The sequence below is a fragment of the Eurosta solidaginis genome, chromosome 3 (genome assembly GCF_040869045.1).
Source record: "Eurosta solidaginis isolate ZX-2024a chromosome 3, ASM4086904v1, whole genome shotgun sequence".
In the NCBI taxonomy this organism is placed as follows: Eukaryota; Metazoa; Arthropoda; class Insecta; order Diptera; family Tephritidae; genus Eurosta; species Eurosta solidaginis.
In genome coordinates this window covers 120,809,942-120,832,163 of record NC_090321.1, presented here as the reverse complement: position 1 = coordinate 120,832,163, position 22,222 = coordinate 120,809,942, and the positions used below count along the sequence as shown (strand labels likewise).

General features: G+C 41.4%; 2 pseudogenes; both read right to left on the bottom strand.

Annotated features, from left to right (window-relative positions):
* Positions 1-3,187: 3,187 nt before the first annotated feature.
* Positions 3,188-16,346, bottom strand: LOC137245989 (glucose-6-phosphate isomerase-like; annotated as a pseudogene).
* LOC137245988 (heat shock 70 kDa protein 14-like) lies at positions 15,682-22,181 on the bottom strand (annotated as a pseudogene).
* Between the last annotated feature and the right edge of the window lie 41 nt (positions 22,182-22,222).

The window sequence follows — 22,222 nt, the reverse complement described above, 5'->3', positions numbered from 1 at the left end:
TTAAATGTCTAGTATCCAACCCAAAAATATGACCCAAAACCAAAAACAAAATAACACAGATATCAAAAATTAAATGCAAATAATATTCGTAATACCTAGGGATCAAGTTTTGCGGTTTAAGGATCTGATCGAGAGCCCAAAAAAATACCTCAGGGATAAAACTGAAAACAAAATTAAACTAAAACTAAAAATCTCTAACACTATGTTTGTGTGTGTGAACTAGTTAGATGTAGACATTGTATGAGTTGATTAACAGGAAAGGTCTATAAGAAAAAATACAAAATTGAAATTGCCAAAAAAAAGGTAAACGAATTAGTGTAGTCTGTATGGATGAATACAACCAGGTAAACTAATAAAAAAAATAATGGAAAACATATTAGAATTACTTGAAACCAAAATTCAAACCTTATTTTTGTGGTTGTCTTACCCTAAGTATGTATGTTCATGGTGATCGAAACCATAAAAGGCAACTATGAAACAAACTAAGAAAATATTAAGTGTGGTTTAAACCCCAAAAATAAAAGCAACGAAAATGTTAAGTCTCTAGAGAGATTATCAAAGTATGCATCGAATGCAATTTACATCCAAACAAAAAATTTTCAATTTTCGAAAAACGCAATTCAAAGAAATGTTTGGAAATAATCAGTAAAAAATTTGTTAATAACCTCGAAACTTCAAAAATATTGACTTTAGAATTTCAAATAAAACGTTAACAACTTTGAACAAATTGAATGTATTAGTATTGGTGTATGTGGTGCTGCGTTGGCGTGGGTTCAGCGAAGGTGGTTAGTCTATCTCTATGTATTTAAAGTCTGGTCAATCGTGCAGTCCGTGGAAGTGTGGCACTTCACAACCAAGAACTTATTGCTAAGTATGGATGCCACACCTCCTACTCCTAAATATCGTGGCGACGACTGTAAACCTCACTTATCGGTAATGCTGAACTCCCGGTAAGGTAGCTTGAACAGCTCGCCACGATCTCCTACCTAAGTCCGTTGCTAGCTACGTGTCATGCCAGGTATCACTTTGTCGAACTGTTGAAGTTCAACAAAGGAACCCTGACATGACCACTCAGATAATCCTTATCCTCTGGTCATGATGACACTTGTCGATCAGGTGAACCCAATCGGCGTTGCCATCATGACGGTCCATGTCCTGTCAAAAGATGGAAATAGGGATTTTGGATGGAACATGGGATTAAAGAAACAAGGAAATCTGGAAGAAAAGTGGGGAGATTAAAGAATAGTGAAAAATAGGGGTTACTTGAAAAATGTGGGAAATAAAAAGAAGATCGGGCTATAAACGTTGGGCGTCATTGTTACGTGGCTGACGGTTTGGAGTGGTGAGGAGCGGCGGCAAGCAGGTATGCTTGCGAGCCCAGGCTAGCTCGTCGTCTTGGGCGGGGTATTACACCACCGACCGCACCCGCAGTCACATGAACCAAATGGGGTTAATACCCGCATATGTAGTGAAAAGAATAGCTGAAAATGATGCAAATAGACGTGAGGGGCAGAGTTAGAAGGGGGAAAGCATAAGGGTAAGGAAAATATGAAGCCCTGTCTTGTCAGGTGGAGTCTACCCTCCCTCTGCAGTGCAACGTGCACCGCACCGTGGGCACTGTGCTGACTCCTATCTACTTACAGTGCCCTCAAACCTGACGTTTGTCTGTCCGTCCTCATTCAGTCATTTCCCTACTACTCACCCTCACCTAACCTTGCCACGCACAAGCACAACACCAACACCAAACCTAAAACTTTAGCCCTGCATTATGAAAAATCTAAAATTGTCATCCATACACTATTTATTTATTATAATATACTCAGAAAAAGGAAGGTAAACTAAAAATTACGATTTCAATTCAATACTAATTACAAGTTTTCAATTCAAATGAAATTATTATTTGCAAAAAGAAACTTATCAAAAGTAAAAACAAATGTTGCCCTAAAAATATAAAAAAATAATCAATCCACAACAGTTTTTTCTTCTTCAATTTACGGACTACCCTAATGTCTTACTAGCTAATCGCAAAACTTATGGATACAATTCAACGTAGTAACGGAAATTCCTTGCGATACAAAAAAAAAAAACAATAAAATTAAAGCCCCAATCCTTGACCTAACTCAATAACTGAGAATGCAATTAAGAACGATGAAAAAAAAACCAGTTTGGCATAAGAAAAAAAAAAATGCGTATAATAATAAATACGTATTTGCATAAAATTATGTATGCAAATACATTATTGCTCTTTGTCAACTCCTATTCTTTTCAAATTTTGAGCATAAGTTAGGAATTGTAAGTCAATATATGTGCATACTGGCATATACTTATACTCAAATAATATAACTTTTACTCACTCACCATGTCACTCAATGTGTTGGAGGCGCCTTCAAGCTGTACAGTAGCTATGCTGAAAAGGGGAAAAGCTATAGATACATGTAACAGTATTCAGCTCTTGATAGCTCACACAGGCTGAGCTCAGACCAAGGGGGTCACTGCCGGAAAACAGCGAACGGCCTATTAATTTAAGTTAGCTGCGAATACTCAAATAAGCAGCCCCTGACCAAGAGCGGCTGACGAGGAGGGTTTGGCTTAAAAGGCCTCATGCACCCTGTGAACCCCCAGTGACGGGGCGAGTAGATGCCGCCCGCAATTTAAGCATCCACAACCCACATCGAGGCTGCACCGAGGGAATATATACCCAAGATAGGGAGGCAGCTAAGGAAAACAGCTCATTTCTTAATTATTAAGAAAGCTTATATTTGAAAGCATATTAAGACTGAGCCCAGTTAGGTCTTAATTAAGGCATACTGGAATAACGATTTGGATATGTTTGCTAAGGGCTGGCGAGTGTGACATTCGCAAATCTGAGTACACGGCTCGACACCTCGTCAAAACGACTTTCCGGTAAATTATGCAATTGCCTAATCCAAGTTATAGATACGACTATTTGAAATTGTTCGAGCTCTTCACGTTGCTGTTCTAATAGGCCAACTTGTTGTTTCAATTCTTCGGTGGCTTGATTGCAAGCATTCAACAAACAAGTTAAATAATTCATACACTTATCCTTCTGTGCTGACTCGCTTTGTATGCGTTGTTGTTGTGCAAGCATATTGTGTACCAGCTTGTTGCTCAAGCAAAAGGGTTGACGTGTTTCTTGTAGCATTAATCAAATCTTCATTTGTCCAAGTTACACTTTGTGCATTGCTGCTAACCCTTGCATTAACGCCTCTGCTTGCGCTAAAAAGTTGGTTAATAAAATTTTATGATGAGCACCACCACCAATGGGGTTATGTGTTTGGGCTGGTGCAATAAAATGCATTTGTGCCCGGTTCACCCCAAACAATTGGTCCGGTACTGTAGTCCACCACTTTAGAATCGGTTATTGTTACGAATTTTCCATTGCTATCCATGTCACCTTGTTGAAAGTAAGCCCAAAATCGATGCAAATACTGACCATAAGGAAGCATTGAAGAAGTTAGAATACCAAATCCCCAAAAGAGCAAGAATCACTGGAGCATTTTCTTCCAACGGTGCAGTTTTAAAATGGTTGTCTAGATAATAAGCCCCTTCGAGGAGTTGTTCAAAATTTTCAAACACAATGGATGGGCAAATTGAAAAACCAGTCGCGAGTAACGACCACCCACCCAATCCCAAAAGCCATGTTCTTACTGTCAATACCGAATGCTGTCACCATTTCTTTGTTTGTGGACAATGCTACAAAATGCTTAGCTACAGCAGACGGGTCTTTAGCTTGCTCCAGCAGCCAACTCTTAACCGATGTGGCATTGGTTATTGTCTCTTGAGTTGTGAACGTTTTTGATGCAACAATAAACAAGGTGGTCTCGTAATTAACACGTTTCAAAACCTCTGCCAGATGTGTACCATCACTATTCGAAACAAAATGTGAATGTAATCCCTTGCAGTATGGTTTAAGGGCTTCAGTCACCATCAATGACCCCAATTCTGAACCACCGATACCAATGTTAACCACATTAGTTATTTTCTGCACTGGCAACCACGACATACACCTGATATTACTTGATTGGTGAACTCTTTCATATGCGATAACTCTGCGCGTATCAACGGCATAACATCATTACAATCGACCAGAATTGGATCATTTCCACGATTACGTAAAGCAACAAGAAGTACTGAACGATTTTCGCACTGCGCAATGGAGGTACTGGGCGCTCCATGGATCGCGGGTTTGTTTCCTGCTGCCGCCTACGGTGTGCACCTTGGACATGTGCCCTAATGTGACGTATTCTGTCAGTACCCTATTGTATTCCGTCTGTAGGGCCGGTGTCTTGGCTAGGCGTGTCTCGTTCCGATAGAACTGAGAGCAGACAATCTTAAGAGATGGGCCCAAACAAAGGGTTTTTGGGAAGTCTTGTTTGAAGGGAAGGACGACGGTGTACCTCCCGTCAGAGTTCCTTTCGATTGTGGTTTTATAAAGTGCCTCACAATAGGCATTATCTTCAGTCAGGGCCTTTTTTGTAGGTACGTTTTCAAGTTCCCAGAAAGCGGTTAGTTGCTTGTCTAGGCTAATTTCGTTAAAAAAGGATACCCGTGTATTAGTTGGGTGAGGTACTTCTGCACGACTGGTTAAAATCCAACCGAAGACGCTTTCTTGGCGAGAAGCGTATTTAAAACGTTCTTCCAAATACCGTTTAGCATTATCTGGGGATAAAAGTCGTCTCCCAGGATGAGGTTGACTGGTTCGTTAACGAAAAACCTTTTATCCGCCAAGACAAGATCAGGGAACTCTTGTCGAGTCATTGCGTCAACTTGGCATGTTGGAAGATCCCCTGTCAACTGAGGTAGGACCAGAACCACGGTATCAATGCGTACTAAGGGGTCAATAAGTGAACCTAGTCTTATGGAGCAGGATTCTTTCACCTGTGCAAATGGTGTATTATTTATGCCTGAGACTTGGACGTACAATCGTTAAGATGACAGATGTATTCTATTTTTGAGTCTTTCTGTTATAAACGAACATTCCGACGCCGAGTCTATAAGTGCTTTCGCGGAGAAATCCACTCCATTATAGTTTATTTTAACTCGTGCTGTGCCTAGTAATACCCCCTTTGTTGTATGTGCATGACAGGAAGGGACGCTATTAATATTTTCTTTTCTCTTTTCCGAGTCCACCCTTGCCCTTGCCTGGTGTGACGTGGAGGGTGTGTTGTCGGTGGCGTTTTGAGTCCACCTTTGAGGAGCTGTCTTCTTTTGTGCTGTCGGAAGATGGAGCGGTGTTGTACCTTGCGTGCAACGTGCTGTAATTAAATGGACTAGTGCAGCGTGTCACTGTGTGTCCACCCGACAGACAATTCAGGCAATAACTATTGCTTTTTACAAAATCTATTTTTCCTGACGTGGACAACCTACGGAATTTTTGGCGATTTCGCAATTTGTGCTCCGTACTGTTGCACATCTTACATGCCCGTTTTGGTACGCTGGCTTGGTAAACCCCAAGTTTTGTAGAATTTTCTCTAGAATTTGAACTTTGACTTTTGGGCGCTTTTGTGGGTTTGCTAGCCCTGAGATCAGAAACCGTCTCCAATGTTTGGAAGCGATTGGACATGAATTTGTCAATATCCTCCCATTTCGGTATGTCAGTTTTCCTTTTCACGGTCCGTTCCCAAAGAGCCAGGGTAAATTCGGGGAGTTTTGTTGAGCACAAGAAGGTTATGATTGCATCCCAATTTGTGATGTCAATCTTTTGGTATTTCAGCGAAGAAATACAATTGTTGATTTCACGTTGCAATTTTTTAATAGATGTTCCACACTCCTGTTCGACTGCCGTTAGGTTAAATAAAAGTTTTAATTGCGCTTTGACAAGGATACGTTTATTTTCGTACCTGCCGCTTAGGTTCTTCGAGGCGGTTGCAAAACCCTCGTTTGTTAAAGAGCACCGGCCCACTATTTCTTTTGCCTGCCGTTGCGTTTTTTGTTTTAAATAGTATAATTTCTCAACATCTTTCAGATCGGTATTGTGGATGTAAATGGCCGTGAACATATCTCTAAAGGCTGGCCAGGAAAGGTAGTCGCCTTTAAATACACCGGTGTCGCAAGGCGGCAGCCGCATTTTATGTCCACGGCGCGAAGAGTTTTCATCCTTTGCTTCATCTTTTGCGGCTGTGGGGTGATAGCTTCGACTTCAGCCGCCACAGCAGACATGCATTGCGGGTAGCATGCGAAGCAACTTTTATTCTTCTTCCTAAGCGCACTTAGGTCCCCTTTGGACAGATCACTATTACCGAGAAGACTTTCGTATGCAGACTTGGTTTTCTTCCATAGTGCCCTTAGCTCCTCTTGCAGTAGTGCAAGGGTGTGCTTGTTCCGGGATTCGGCCGAGGTGGAATTGAAGTCTTGTTCAAACTCGACTATGGAATCCGCCAATCTAATATACGTCTCCATTTCTTTTATTAATTTGAATATTTTGTTTATTTGAAGGTGTCAAGATTGGAGGTAAACAACTTAATGGCGTTGGAGTGTGTGTAACCGCAGCAAAAATTGAGCGTGTTTTTTTTTAGAGTCGTGCAGCAATCAATGTAATGTGTAAAAAAAGTGATATGAAATACTGTTAGAAATCCTCACGAGGATTTAATGTGGATAAAAAAAAATAAAGTAAATAAGAGGTGTGTTAGACAAAGATAGAACTATTTTCCAAAATAATTTAGCGTATCCAAAACAAGTTTTAAAAACGCAGATAGTAATCCCGATGTGGATATAATGTGTCAACTTTGAGATTTGAATCGCAAATAGAAATGTGGATGTATAAAAAGTGAAAGTGAACGCTGAGTATTCCCGAGTAGCCAACCAGGGTTATCTTTCCCAACAAAAAGAAATCAATTTGGTGTATCCCACTTAACGTGGAAAACGTACAGTTTAAAATGTTTATTATGAAAGAAAATGTGAAAAAAATACAAGCTATCTGATATAAATAAGCGATCCGTATATATTGTGTTTTGTGATTAATTGTGGCTTACAACCAATATGACTAAGCCACTTGCCACCCAACGTAGTGAATTCTCTGGCCTTTTGCCTGAGTTAGAAAAACTGGTGAGTGAAGTGAATTCCTGATAGATGCGCTAAGGCTATCAAAAGAGTGAAATATGGTTCCTGTAACACGAAATCTGATGATTGTTTTGTTAGCGTATGTGACGACGAGCAATGTCCACAGTGCAGTGCTGAGTGTGATGAAAAAAAAAAAACAAAACAAAAATTCACTGACTGTCTTGCCTTGAGCTGTGTCGGGTTACCCTTACCCTGTGTGCTTATTAAACACGAATTCTGACAATTTCACTTGCTTTGCCTTTTTTGTAACTATCACGGAATGCACCTTCCGTACGTAAAAAAATAAAAAAAATGTTGTGCAACCAAACAACCACGTACCTTGTGTTTTAAAGTTGATCGTTGGGCTGCGCTGTGTTGATGTGATGGACTGTATGTGATTATGAATGTGATGATGCTATTGACGGATTGTAAGTGATGTTGTGTGCTGATGTGATGATTAATGGACTGTCTGAGTGATAATGGACTGTATGTAATGTTGAGGAGAAGACTGTTTGATGATGTGATCTCGATATTAATGCACTGTATGTGATGTTGATGAGTGGACTGTTTGATGTTGTGATTATGTGATAGTGTATTAACGGATTGTATGATGCTGAATGGATTGTAAGAGCGATGTGATGATTTTGATAATGGGATGATTTTAATGTATGCGTGAGTTAACGAGTTGGTATACACTGCTCGTTCGTTTTGTTGTTTAACTTTTTCCAATGGTTGAATTTGATGATTAAATAATACCTCTTTTAAATTATTTCTGCGATCCCCAAATTTCCTGGTGGTTTTGTGTTTTTAAATGTGTCGTCTTCCGAAATTTTGCTTTTCTCGGCGCGTAAGGACCAATGTTTGCGGGGGGAATGTGGCACCCGGGTCGTGGGGCGCGATCGCACGCAAATAAAAGAAAAAATAAAGAGAATTAGTAACTGGTAGGTAACAATATTTATTCACTGTATAAATGCAGCACAAATAATTTTTGTGTATATTAAAAGGGGATAAATTATTTCTATTACCAAATCGCGAATTCACGTTTAAATACAATGCAAAAGTATTGTTTACCCGTATCAAATTCAAGTTTAAATACAATGCAAAATTATTGATTACATGTATCAAATCAAATTTAAATGCAATGCAAAATTATTGATTACACGTATCAAAATTTATAACATTAATTAGAAAAAAAGGGTTGGTTTTAGCTTACACACCTGTGGGATAGTTGCCGGCTCTTCAACGTTCGGAAAAGAAGTTGAAGAGCGTAGGACAAAGAAAGTCCACACCACCTGCCGATAGCTAACTTTCGTCGGGTTTTTCCCCTTTTGAAGTTAGCATTCGGCAGGGGTGGACCGTTACCGGTACAACTTGATCTTTTTAATAACCTGCGTTAGGGTGGTCGTGAATATTTAGGCTGGTGGCCTAAACAGTACCATTTCGAAAACCGCCAACGTAGTCATCATCAGGCAATTTCGTAATGTTATCAAAGGTTTCACCGAGATTCGAACCGCGAAACTGCAGTCACGAGGCTATCCTGCTGGTATTTGTTTTCATACTTATTTCAGTTTTTCTCATTTCTATACTAACAACGTAACTGAGACTTTCGGGCTCTATTAATTTCCGTATTGTGTGTATTTTCTTTTGTATATATAATTGAATATTCAATTATTATAAGCCGGTGTTAAGCTCATGGATTCTTAATAATAAGTATAAATTGAATACGCCATTAAACAAACAAATACAAATATGTAAAACTGAGCACGAGTTTACAAAGCTTCTCATTCTCAACGAAAAAGAAACTTCACAAAAACAAATCTACAAAACACGCAAATTAATAGAGCCAGAATGTCTCAGTTGCGTTGTTAGTGTAGAAATGCTACTTACCTCAAAAGTGCTTATCTGTGGTATCTTACGAGTAATGTTTATTTTCACTTTTATCGTGTTCGCAAAATCACTTGTTGCAATTATAATGTATATGTATGATTTAAGCAACCATTTTGCGAAAAGAAAAAAATATGGCTGAAAACGAAAATATATATTTTAGTTTGATACAAATCATTTCTGCTTAAGTTCGTGAAAACCAATAAAATTGTTTTATTATTTTAATATGGAGCTTTTACAAAATAAGGTGATTAATTATTATAAATTATCTTTAAAATAAAATAACAAAACTGTGTTTTTATACCAATGAACGATCAAGAATAACTCACTGGTGCCATATAGCGATACTGAGTCTGAAAAGACATACTCTGGGGAATTAGAAAACGAGATATGCGTTGGAACAAGAGGGTAACGAGGGAAACGAAATCTTCCTAAAAGACTTCGGGGTAAAAAACGAAAGCTGTATGAAGTTAAACCAAATCCCTGCGTAGGTAAAAGCTGTGGAAACAAGTGTTGTCAAAAGCTTAGCCTAGCAGTCCCTCTAGAGCGACGAGCAAGTCTAGGTTCTCACCGTCGCAGCATGACTCAGGTAGCAGCTCACAGAGCAACTATGAAAAGTCCCAGGAAGGGAACAGTAAAGAGCGGAACCCGGAGGAGTGGAAGCGGCCTAACAGAAGACAGAACAGAGGCAGACACCCTGCACTTCCACCACGGGGCAGTCCAGGAGCGCTGGATGATAAGAGGCGCTTTGGACTAAGTGGGCTGGGGTAAAAAGATATCTACGATATCTCGAGGAGGGCCTGTCGCCCAGGGAGGCAAGAGTAGGGGCAGATGAGCGCAGGCATGAACCAGAGCGCGGGCAAAGAAAAGCCACTGCTCAAAGAGGAAGCAAAAAAGGAAGAAGAACACAGCCAGTGGCAGCTGACCAGCATGCACCCGCTCCCGCTGAGAGGCGTAGAATCGGATAAATTACGCCGGAGGAAACTCCAAGTTCAAAGAGGCAACGGGCCCATGCTCCCAGGAACACTGCACCCACGGGCAGGGTGAATTTAGCCAGGGGACTGGGGTACCCGCTGTGATGGCACAAAGGCAGAAGAGCTATTCGGAAAGCCTTAGGGGTATCCGAATAGCTGTTCTACCCAGTAACTACCCAGCGGAGGCCCTAAGTCAAGAGGACCTGACGAATCTGCAAGCGCTCATAATGGACGGAGTGTTCAGAGGATGTGGGCATGGTACTTTGCGTGGTGTACTTCCGAGCAGGGCTCCTCCTGGTAGATTGCGAGGACGAGAAAACGGTTAAGTGGCTCGTCGAAGTGATACCGACGCTTGAGGGGTGGACAGGGCTACAATTATGCACGATACGCGAGGATGAAATACCGCCAACTCATAATGTGACTATGTTCCACCCCAGAAGTGCGGAACGCCCCAAATATTTTGCGTTACGGCTCCTCGCCAATCAAGATGAGGGCCTCAGGACGCAGAAATGGCGCGTTATTAACTGTAGCGCAGAGGAAACAGGCCCACGTCGAGACGTACCAAATTACTCGCAGAAACGGATTTAAGCTGCGCTATAGGTACGGCCTGGTCCTAGTGAGACCCTGTAGGCAGAGGCAACGAGGGAATAATGAGCAGCCGGAAGACAAGGCGGAGGCAAAGGGCGCCGACAGGGGCGAGATGTCGGACGAGAATATGACGGACGCGAGCACCGATACCATCAGAGCTCGCGAGACCACAAACCCTCCCACCGCAGCAAGCAAGAAGGACACAATCGTACAGCCTGGGGATGAAGGAGAAATCCCCACCACACAAGAGCTCATCGAGGGATTCGACCTCAAGGAGCTGGAGCTGAATAGGCGGGACAAATGACCGGCACAAGCATAAAAATTGCCCAGATCAACCTCCATCACGCCATTGCAGCCTCGGCTGTACTGGCGAGGAGGTTCGCCTCGGATGATCTGGGCATCGCCCTCATTCAAGAACCTTGGGCTTACAAGGGACAGGTGAGGGGCCTTAATCTGAGTAATAACAAAGTTATTTGGGATCTCTAACAGCAGAGACCAAGAGCATTGTAATGCTTAAAACAAATACTAACTATTTTTGCATTACAGAATTTTTAAGTCGGGATCTGGTGCAGATCGAGACAAAGGTGAATGGAGACAACACCAACATTGTACTTCCCGGGGGACGACAGCACAGTCTCTCCAGATAACGTGCAGAAGCTAGTGGAGCACTGCATAAGAGCCAAACTTCCGTTGATCATATGGAGCGATGATAACTTCCACAACACGGAGTGGGGCAGCAGTGATACCAACCAAAGGGGTGAGTGTTTACTAGAATATATAGTCAGCAACGATTTGAATATATATAACGTCGGGAGCAAACCGACGTTTGTTACGAGAGTCAGGGCAGAGGTCCTAGATATAATACTTGGCAACAACACTAACTAACAACAGAAGCACTAACTGTACTGAGTTAGTGGGCAGAGTGGATAGAGCAAATCAGATAATGATAGATGCCTACAACTCCAGTTGCCGAGTCTCCCTAGTTAAGGGTAAGAAGGCAACCCCCTGGTGGTCGCATGACCTGACACTACTAAGGAAGAAAGTCAGGAAAATCTTTAAAGGGGCAAGAAGAACCGGCAACTGGGAGGAATACACTCAAAATCTAACAAAGTACAATAAGGAGATAAGGAAAGCTATGAGGGAAAGTTTCAGAAATTTCTGTGAGGGAATTTCTAGCACACCTGCAGCGGCAAGGCTCCACAAGGCCCTCGTCAAAGAGCAGAAGGAGATTAACCTAGCGATTAGGCTCCCAGACGGTAGCTATACCGGAACGGTGGAGGAGCGAGCGAAGGCCCTGCTACAAACGCATTTTCCGGGTGCCTCTCTAAAAGTACCGGAACCTGTGTTCCCCAGAGTGAAACCAACCCCATCAACTGGCAACTGGCCAACTCCCTCTTCAGTGAGGCCATAGTCAGATGGGCGATGGAATCCTTTGAGAAATACAAATCTCCGGGGGTGGATGGCATCTACCCGGCGCTAATGCAACAAGGGACACAGATTATCCCACATTTAGCCAGGATCATGAGAGATAGCCTGGCACTGGGATACATACCCATGATGTGGATAAGAGCAAAAGTGGTTTTCATACCAAAAGTAGAAAAAAGGACTATTCACAAGCAAAGTCCTTCAGACCAATAAGTCTAACTTCCTTTGTCTTGAAGGCAATGTAAAAGATATTAGACCAAGAAATTAGGTCGAACGCCCTCAAGAGCTGGCCCCTACATCATAACCAGTATGCGTACAGAGTGGGTAGGTTCACGGATACAGCTCTGTACCAATTAACATCTGAAATACAGAGGGCAGTGATTTGCGCTTTCCTTGACATCGAGGGTGCCTTTGACAACACATCTCACGAAAGCGTAAACATAGCACTGCAGAGAAGAGAAATTCAGATACCTATCCAGAGATGGATTGACAATCTACTCCGCACAAGAATCGCTGAAGTCCATGTAGGCAACAGCGCAGTTAAGGTTAATACCACGAGGGATGCCCTCAAGGAGGTGTTCTATCACCCCTTCTGTGGATGAACTCCTGGAAAAGCTATCTGACAGTGGCATAAGATACCATGGATATGCTGACGGCATCGTCATAATTGGGGTGAAGGGGTAAATTCGCTCTGTGACATAATACAGAGAGGATTGAATATTACAAAGGAATGGTGTGCCAGTGTGAGGCTTAACATCAATCCATCTAAAACGACCATCATCCCTTTCACCAGAAGAAGGGCCCTACCAGCCCTGAGAGCAATAACAATAGATGGCGTGGCAATAGAATATGGAACCGCGGTGAAATATTTGGAGTCATTTTTGACACCAAGCTCCTATGGAAACAGCACTTCGACTTCATGAGAGCTAGGGCCACGAGGTCTATCATGGTATGCAAACGTTTAGCAGGCAAATCATGGGGCTGTAGCCCGCATGTGTTAAGATGGATATATACCATGATAGTAAAACCTATGATAACATACGGCTCGATAGGCTGGGCATCGAGAACAACTCGGGCGACGACGAGGCAAGCACTGTCAAAACTTCAGCGACTGGCATGTGTATGCATCACGGGAGCTATGCGCACATGCCCTACAGCAGCGCGGGAGGCTATCCTCGATCTGACCCCGCTGCATATATCAATAGAGCAGTCAGCGAACCCTCCTGAATCTCGCTAAGGAGGGCCGGGCATAGGTAAAGTCATATCGTCCCGAAACATGGAGGAATTGAGAGAGAAAATCCCAATCTCTCAACTTTCGAGGGATGATATCCTCAGGCAGAGAGTCTATGAGAGAAGGTATAAAGTAGAACTGGTAGATAAGGGTACGTGGGAGGAAATCAGAATTGAGTACATTCATCAGCTAAATAGAATAGTATGGCTCGAAGACGCCAGAGGGTATTGGATCTGGAGTCATTGGACCTAGAGCCAAGATATCAACGCCTCTGGGGGCACACCCGAACATTTTTCAAGCGGAAGTATTCGCTATGAAGCAGTGCGCTGACCTGAACCTTCAGCACGAATACTCCAGTGAAAGAATTGCCATACTCAGTGACAGTCAAGCCGCCCTCAAGGCGATCTCGGCCTCTGAAATAAAATCAGCACTAGTCCTTCAGTGCGTTGAATAGCTAAATCAACTAGGAGCACACAACAAAATGCTGTTGGCATGGGTTCCTGGCCACAGGGGAGTTGAGGGCAATGAGCAAGCGGACAGCCTGGCAGGAGAGGCAGCAACGACACGACCTATTGTTCCTGAGCCGTTCCTGCCAGCAGGCCTGCAGGAAATCAGAGGGCATCTAGTAGAAGAAAGGGAAAAGAGGGAAGAACACTGGCGCAATATGCTAGGCCTGAGGCAATCTAAGTTACTGTTAGGGGGCTACAACACAACTCGATATAGGGCATTAATAGACCTCTCGAAACATAACTTAAGGATCCTAACAGCTATTCTTACAGGACATTGTAGACTGAACAGCCACATGCAGAAGCTGGGTATACTATAACACATGCCGATTTTGTGATCGATCACCGGAGACGGCGGAACATGTACTCCTGGAATGTGACGAAATCTCAAGACGTAGGGCTAAGTTTATGGGCTCACCATGGCCAGAGCATTCTCACATTAAATCCCTCAAGTCAGGTGAACTGCATCAGAGAAGTCGGGTTGGATGGAGTGCTTAGTCGATGGCTATCCGCTGAAAATTCAAGGCATTCCTCGTTGATACGCGCGACCAAACCCTCTCTAAATATGCCCACCAAACCCTCACATGGCATTTCATACCAGGAGCTGCTCCTCATATGGGCGGGCTGTGAGAAGCGCGAGTCAAGAGTTTCAAAATTCATTTCAAAAGGATCGCATCGGATCATAAATTTACTCTCGAGGAATTTGGCTCCCTCCTGTGTAGGATTGAATCCTGTCTCAACTCCCGACACCTAAGCCCATCTTCAAATGACCCGTCCAACCTTGAGCCACTTACCCCCGGACACTTCCTAGTCGGGGGTCATCTACTAGCGACACCCGAGATTGACGTTAGCGAGAATCGCGCATCACTCGTCAATCGATGGGAAAAACTTAAAGCGCTGCATCAAACCTTCTGCAAGAGATGGAAAACTGAGCATCTCACCGAGTTGCAGAAACGCGTTAAGTGGAAGCATCCACAATCGAATCTCAAACAGGGGACTTAGTCGTCATTAAAGAGGACCGGATAGCCAATATTCACTATGGCCCAGATAACCGAGTTCGAGTCCTCGAACTGGATATGGCAAGGGGACAAGCCACCAGACCAATCACGAAATTGGTCCTACTACTACCCTCCAATGAGGGTGAGGGAGACTTGTAACTCTCTCGTTTACCCCGAACGAGGCCAACCACCAACCCCTACGCAGATCCATCATCTGCTACAGAATACAAATACACCCCCAAAGCCATAGGAGCTCTGTCAAAGTGACACAGATATTAATTCTACAAAACGAGTGATTTTTTTCTCCAATATGCACACAGATTTTTTTCATCGTTATAAAATATCATTACACCCCAAAGAAAGGTCTCGTGCAGGCCGCACCCATACGTCAAGGGTCAAACGAATAGTAGGACCCGATGGTGAAGTCATCGGACTCGGCTAAAGAAAAGGAAGAATGAAGGAAGTACAGAAGGGAAAAACTCGGCGAGCTCTACTGCATCATGGTTGCCAAATGCAATAGGGTGTCGCTACCCCTTCTCAGGTATCTTGGAGTAACAATCCAATAAATACACATAACTCTTTAAACATTTTCTCATCATTTAACGTGCCCGTACGCAACAAGTTTCGTATCGCAGAACGTAACATCCTCTGGAGGGGCGCTGTTAAAACGAAAGCCTCTCATTGAAATTATAAATATGAGGGCGACTTCAAAGTTGTTGCATGTCTCCAAAGGGCATATTCTGTGAGCATCAATAGATACATAAGTGTCTACCATTCGCGCGCTAAGTCGCGCAAGCTAGAAACATATATAAGCTTCAGTATCTGTGGACAGTATCTTTATTGGTACCCCCATACAAAATCTTAGACCAGGGGATGGTATGCCACGTTCGAAGTTCATCTCGCAACCTATACCAGGACACGTCCGCGTAAGAGTTAATTTGGTTGTAGGCTATAGTCTGAATGTGAACACAACACCCTACCTCTGGCTTCACAAGCTGTTTGCTGTAGTCCTTTGCTTATGAATACCCTTGCTCCGACACAACCATCTTGGCGAATTCAGCACATTGATACAAGCTTTACGTCATTCAATGAGATTAGTCGATACACTAGGCTCACAGTCGAAAATACCTATGCCATCATGACGATCCCTGTCCTGTCAAAAGACGGAAATAGGGATTAGTTTGGATGGAACATATTTAAAGTTGGTTCTAACTTTATTAAACTTATTGTCACATACATTCGCATCGCTTCTGCCATTGCGACTCACACTAGCAATTAATGGGTTCTTTGTACTACAACTACTTACATATATTATACCATTCAAGTTATTGATACCTTCTTACGAAATGCGACCAGCCTGGTAGCCACGTTGGTTGTGGAAGAGAATTGCTGTGTGACATTGGCTGGTTGGCCAGCAGGAGCAATTGTTTTCCAATCAACGTTTCGGTCATGAACTGCCACCAAGTTCTGGAGCCAAACTACCGTAGAATGAGAGAGAATTAGTGGCGAATGATGAAGACTTGGTTGCGACACTTGGAGGAACATGGACAGGCAACTGACCGAACCTGGCATTCTTCGCTATCTATAGCGGAATGAATGAACATATGAGAAAAAAAATAACACATTTCATCAAAATATGCAAATGTAACTCTGCAACTCACCTGGGTGCATGAAAATGCATTTCGTTTCCTATGCGCCGCGATCAGGGATTTCAGCATCAATATTTTGTACTTCGTTAGTCTAAAACAGGATTCCGCTACGTTAAGGAAACCTAAAGCGAAGCAAGGGTAGAGAAATGAGAGAAGTTTATAATTGCAATAACGAAACATACCTGCTTATACGGTGCAGGTCTTTACACCATTTGGACTAGAGTCCGTCCCATTGTGTTTAAAATATTCACATCCGCGTATCTCATCCATTTGTGACTAATCCGGTGGGAACGGGCAGGTAAAGGATATCGCATCTCCAATTTGCATACCAATCAACACCCCTTGCACTTGCTTCATCATTACCATGTGAAATGAGTAAGTCCTCTTCCACATATATTCTCTCCTCTGTTGCCTCTTGCTCTAGTGGCGTGTGTAGAAAAGTTGCCTGCCGTGCACATCCAATGGCAACAACTTCATTAGCAGAAATATTTGAAATATTTGCAATTGAACATCAGGAAAACGGACTGCAATGGCTGCTTGCAGTTTTGGTATGCGCATCGTTGCACCCTGCAATACAATTGAATTAATAACCCGTATTTCCGTGTGCTCTGTTAGAGCACGTTCAACGCAATCATTTAATGTTTGCATAAAAGTATTTATAACTGGGGTAGGTAGAAATCTGTGATTTTAGTCGTTTGACCTTCTTTGTCGGTTTTTTGTTTTGGTGTGTTGTTTTGTGTTTATTTGTTGTTGTGTGTTTGTCTGTTGTACCTGTGTGATTAAGTTGTTTCCTGTAAACAAGTTTTAAAGGCTCGAATATTGTGTCAGAAATTGTGTTTATCTGTTCGTTTGTTATTCTACCGTCGAATGTTTTCTGTTTGAAGATTTCCATGTTTTCGAATACGTTGAGACGTCGGCCCTTTTCTTGTATGGGAAGAACCCTAACTGTTTTATTGATGTTTGCTGGGGAACATTCATTCTCGACAATGTGATTCGCGAAGTTAGACTCGGGTATAATGTTTGGATTCCGTATTTTTTTGTTGTAATCTCTAATATGTCCTCTGAACCTCGTTCTTATTTGCCGTCCTGTTTGTCCTATGTAACTATGCTGGCATCCGCAGGTAAGCTTGTATACGCCGTGGCTGCTAAACGGATCCTCTGAGTTAATGTTAGTTCTTAGTTTTCGCCCTAGATTGTTCGATGTTTTGAGTGCTGTGTTAATGTTGTATTTTTTAAAGAAGTTTGCCAATTTATATGTTGCTTTTCCAGTATATGTCATAGTCGTCCAGCTATTATTTTCCTTTTCATTATTTCTTTTTGGTTCTCCATTTGTTCTTCTGAGCTTATCTACTAGTGCTTTTTTATATCCGTTGTTTGCAGCGATATTATATATGACCTCAAGTTCTCTCTTATATGCCTCTTGTGTAAGATGTGTTCTTTCAAGTCTATGTACCAAGTGCCTTAATGCTGCATTTTTATGCTGTTGAGGGTGACTTGAGGTATTGTGTATTATTGTGTCGGTGGCCGTTGACTTTCTATATGTGTCATAGTTAAATCTTTTGGCTTCTTTATCAATATTTATCGTGAGGTCTAGATAGTTGATTCCTCCGTCTTTTTCGGCTTCCATTGTAAATTTTATATTTCCGTGCTGCTTGTTGAGGTACTCCAGTACAAGCTCTTCTTATTAGTAATTAAAAGGCATATTATGTTATCCACGTATCTAGCATAAAATAACACGCCTAATTTGGACTTCAGCTCCTGCATGTACTTTTCTTCCAGATTTTGCATGAACACTTCCATAAGAATTGCTGATGTGGGGCTTCCCATTCCAAGACCGTTTGTTTATCTATATATTTTATTGTTGAATTGAAAACAATATTGACGTAAAGTGGTTCTTAGCGTATTTGTGATTTGCATACTTTTCACTTTTTTTTTGTGTTATGAACTATTGTTGAGCTAACTATGTCCAAAGTCTCCGATAGTGGTATAGATGGGTATAAATCTTTTATGTCAAAAGATACCAATTTGCTGTTTCTTGTTAGCTCTACGGTCTCGAGTCTCTCTATTAGTTCTATTGTGTTAGTTATTGCATATTCGTTCCTTAGCTCCAGAGTATCTATCAATATCGTTTTTAAATATTTGGACAGTTTTTAACATGGTGCCGATTTAAAATTAATGATGGGCCTCATTGGCGTGTCCGGCTTGTGGATTTTTGGTAGTGCAGCCAGTGGAGGAGCCGAAGGGTTCATTTGGACCAATCTATGTGCCATGTTAGAATCTACTATATTGGTTGCATTTTTTATAGAAACTTTGATTTGTTTTTGGTATTCATCTGTAGGATCCTCTCTCATTCTACGACATTTCATTTCCTCTATGAGATCTTCGGTTTTGGATATATATTGCTCTTTTTCGATTAGCACAGTGGTGTTTCCTTTGTCCGCTTTCGTTGTGACAATATTGTTTTTCCTTGGTTTATGCCGTAGATTATTTATTGTTTTCTCCTATGTATTCGATTTTTGTCCTTCCGGTGCTTTCACCTCCTTTTTTATGATTTCCCTGCACATGTGTCTTGCGTGCTCCTGTTCTTCCTGTGGTATCAATCATATTGCGATCTCCGCATCTACAATCGCTTGCTCCGTTTTTCTTACTGTATTCTGGTCCATGATATTGTGCTTCAGGCCCTTTTCGAGAAGTTGTGCCTCTTCCTTGGTAATGACCACTGTTGTGAGGTTAACGAACTTGTCATAAAATTGGTGAGTGTTTTGGTTTTGGTTACCCTCTCGTCGTCCTGCCAGCTTGTCCAATTTTCGGTTCAGTCAGCCACACAAATCGATTAGTAAGCCACCCTCGGTTCCGAATGAATAATAATAAAATAAAAGAAATAATGAAAAGGAAAATAATAGCTGGACGACTATGACATATACTGGAAAAGCAACATATAAATTGGCAAACTTCTTTAAAAAATACAACATTAACACAGCATTCAAAACATCGAACAATCTAGGGCGAAAACTAAGAACTAACATTAACTCAGAGGATCCGTTTAGCAGCCACGGCGTATACAAGCTTACCTGCGGATGCCAGCATAGTTACATAGGACAAACAGACGGCAAATAAGAACGAGGTTCAGAGAACATATTAGAGATTACAACAAAAAATACGGAATCCAAACATTATACCCGAGTCTAACTTCGCGAATCACATGGTCGATAATGAATGTTCCCCAGCAAACATCAATAAAACAGTTAGGGTTCTTCACATACATGCAAAGGGCCGACGTCTCAACGTACTCGAAAACATTGAAATCTACAAACAGAAAACATTCGACGGTAGAATAATAAACGAACAGATAAACACAATTTCTGACACAATATTCGAGCCTTTAAAACTTGTTTACAGGAAACAACTTAATCACACAGGTACAACAGACAAACACACAACAACAAATAAACACAAAACAATTAACACACCAAAACAAAAAACCGACAAAGAAGGTCAAACGGCTAAAATCACAGATTTCTACCTACCCCAGTCAGCCACACAAATCGATTAGTAAGCCACCCTCGGCTCTGAATGAACACACATCACATACACATAACTAAATATACACAAGCATCAATTTGACAATACCTGCTCATATACCTACGAACTATAAATACAGGATAAACGACAACAACAGATCAGAACGAAAATCGACACTGATGATGGCACAACGCCGAAACCGGTTTGTCTCAAAACCAAATTTGACAAGGGATGACGGAAAATCGTTCCAATATACATCATTTATAACTGCTTTTATGAGGCTTTCGAAACGTGCCCGTGACATTTGTGCATGGAAATCAACAACATTCATAAGTGAATCAATATATATTTTTGTCGAGGGAAGCGTTGTCAATATGTGTTTACAACTAGTGGCCGCATTGCGTATTTTGCCTAAAGAGCGCCGACTTTCATGTGAATCCAATTCATATTTTCGTTTAAATTCTTCACATATAAATTGTACCAATTCATCGGTGAATTGCGCTCAACTGTGTATAGAGTCCATTTCTAACAGCATACAATGCAAAATGACTATTTACGCCGCCACATTTTATTGTTAGTATATATTGTGTAATTTCTTTAATTTCACTATATACTTTTGATTATTCTAAATTATTGAATTTATTCAACAACATTATATTCTTTGCATTGGCATCAGTCAATTACTTTTCCTTATCAGCCAAATGTGCTTGGAACACACCCATTATTGCCTGCAAACCCGATTGTTCTGCCCGTTTTGCTATTGATACCAGCCAATTGCTGAATCAGTTCATGATTTTTGGCCTGCAAATCAACTACTTGATTTTGTTTTTCGCTCAATTCAGCAAAACGCGCCGCTGCCAATTCCAATTCGTGACGCGCTTGCGCCAAATCGGTTTTGATAGATTCGTGTGCATTTTGTAAATTGTGCAATTCCAATAGAAATTTAAGACTTCCAAAAGTCAGAATTCAAATTATATGTTGGCATGTGTGTGTATGAGTACCAAGAAAAACTTTTATTTGTATTCCTTAAATGTCTAGTATCCAACCCAAAAATATGACCCAAAACCAAAAACGAAATAACACAGATATCAAAAATTAAATGCAAGTAATATTCGTAATACCTAGGGATCAAGTTTTGCGGTTTAAGGATCTGATCGAGAACCCAAAAAAATACCTCAGGGATAAAACTGAAAACAAAATTAAACTAAAACTAAAAACAATCTCTAACTCTATGTTTGTGTGTGTGAACTAGTTAGATGTAGACATTGTATGAGTTGATTAACAGGAAAAGTATATAAGAAAAAATACAAAATTGAAATTGCCAAAAAAAAGGTAAACGAATTAGTGTAGTCTGTATGGATGAATACAACCAGGTAAACTAATAAAAAAAATAATGGAAAACATATTAGAATTACTTGAAACCAAAATTCAAACCTTATTTTTGTGGTTGTCTTACCCTAAGTATGTATGTTCATGGTGATCGAAACCATAAAAGGCAACTATGAAACAAACTAAGAAAATATTAAGTGTGGTTTAAACCCCAAAAATAAAAGCAACGAAAATGTTAAGTCTCTAGAGAGATTATCAAAGTATGCATCGAATGCAATTTACATCCAAACAAAAAATTTTCAATTTTCGAAAAACGCAATTCAAAGAAATGTTTGGAAATAATCAGTAAAAAATTTGTTAATAACCTCGAAACTTCAAAAATATTGACTTTAGAATTTCAAATAAAACGTTAACAACTTTGAACAAATTGAATGTATTAGTATTGGTGTATGTGGTGCTGCGTTGGCGTGGGTTCAGCGAAGGTGGTTAGTCTATCTCTATGTATTTAAAGTCTGGTCAATCGTGCAGTCCGTGGAAGTGTGGCACTTCACAACCAAGAACTTATTGCTAAGTATGGATGCCACACCTCCTACTCCTAAATATCGTGGCGACGACTGTAAACCTCACTTATCGGTAATGCTGAACTCCCGGTAAGGTAGCTTGAACAGCTCGCCACGATCTCCTACCTAAGTCCGTTGCTAGCTACGTGTCATGCCAGGTATCACTTTGTCGAACTGTTGAAGTTCAACAAAGGAACCCTGACATGACCACTCAGATAATCCTTATCCTCTGGTCATGATGACACTTGTCGATCAGGTGAACCCAATCGGCGTTGCCATCATGACGGTCCATGTCCTGTCAAAAGATGGAAATAGGGATTTTGGATGGAACATGGGATTAAAGAAACAAGGAAATCTGGAAGAAAAGTGGGGAGATTAAAGAATAGTGAAAAATAGGGGTTACTTGAAAAATGTGGGAAATAAAAAGAAGATCGGGCTATAAACGTTGGGCGTCATTGTTACGTGGCTGACGGTTTGGAGTGGTGAGGAGCGGCGGC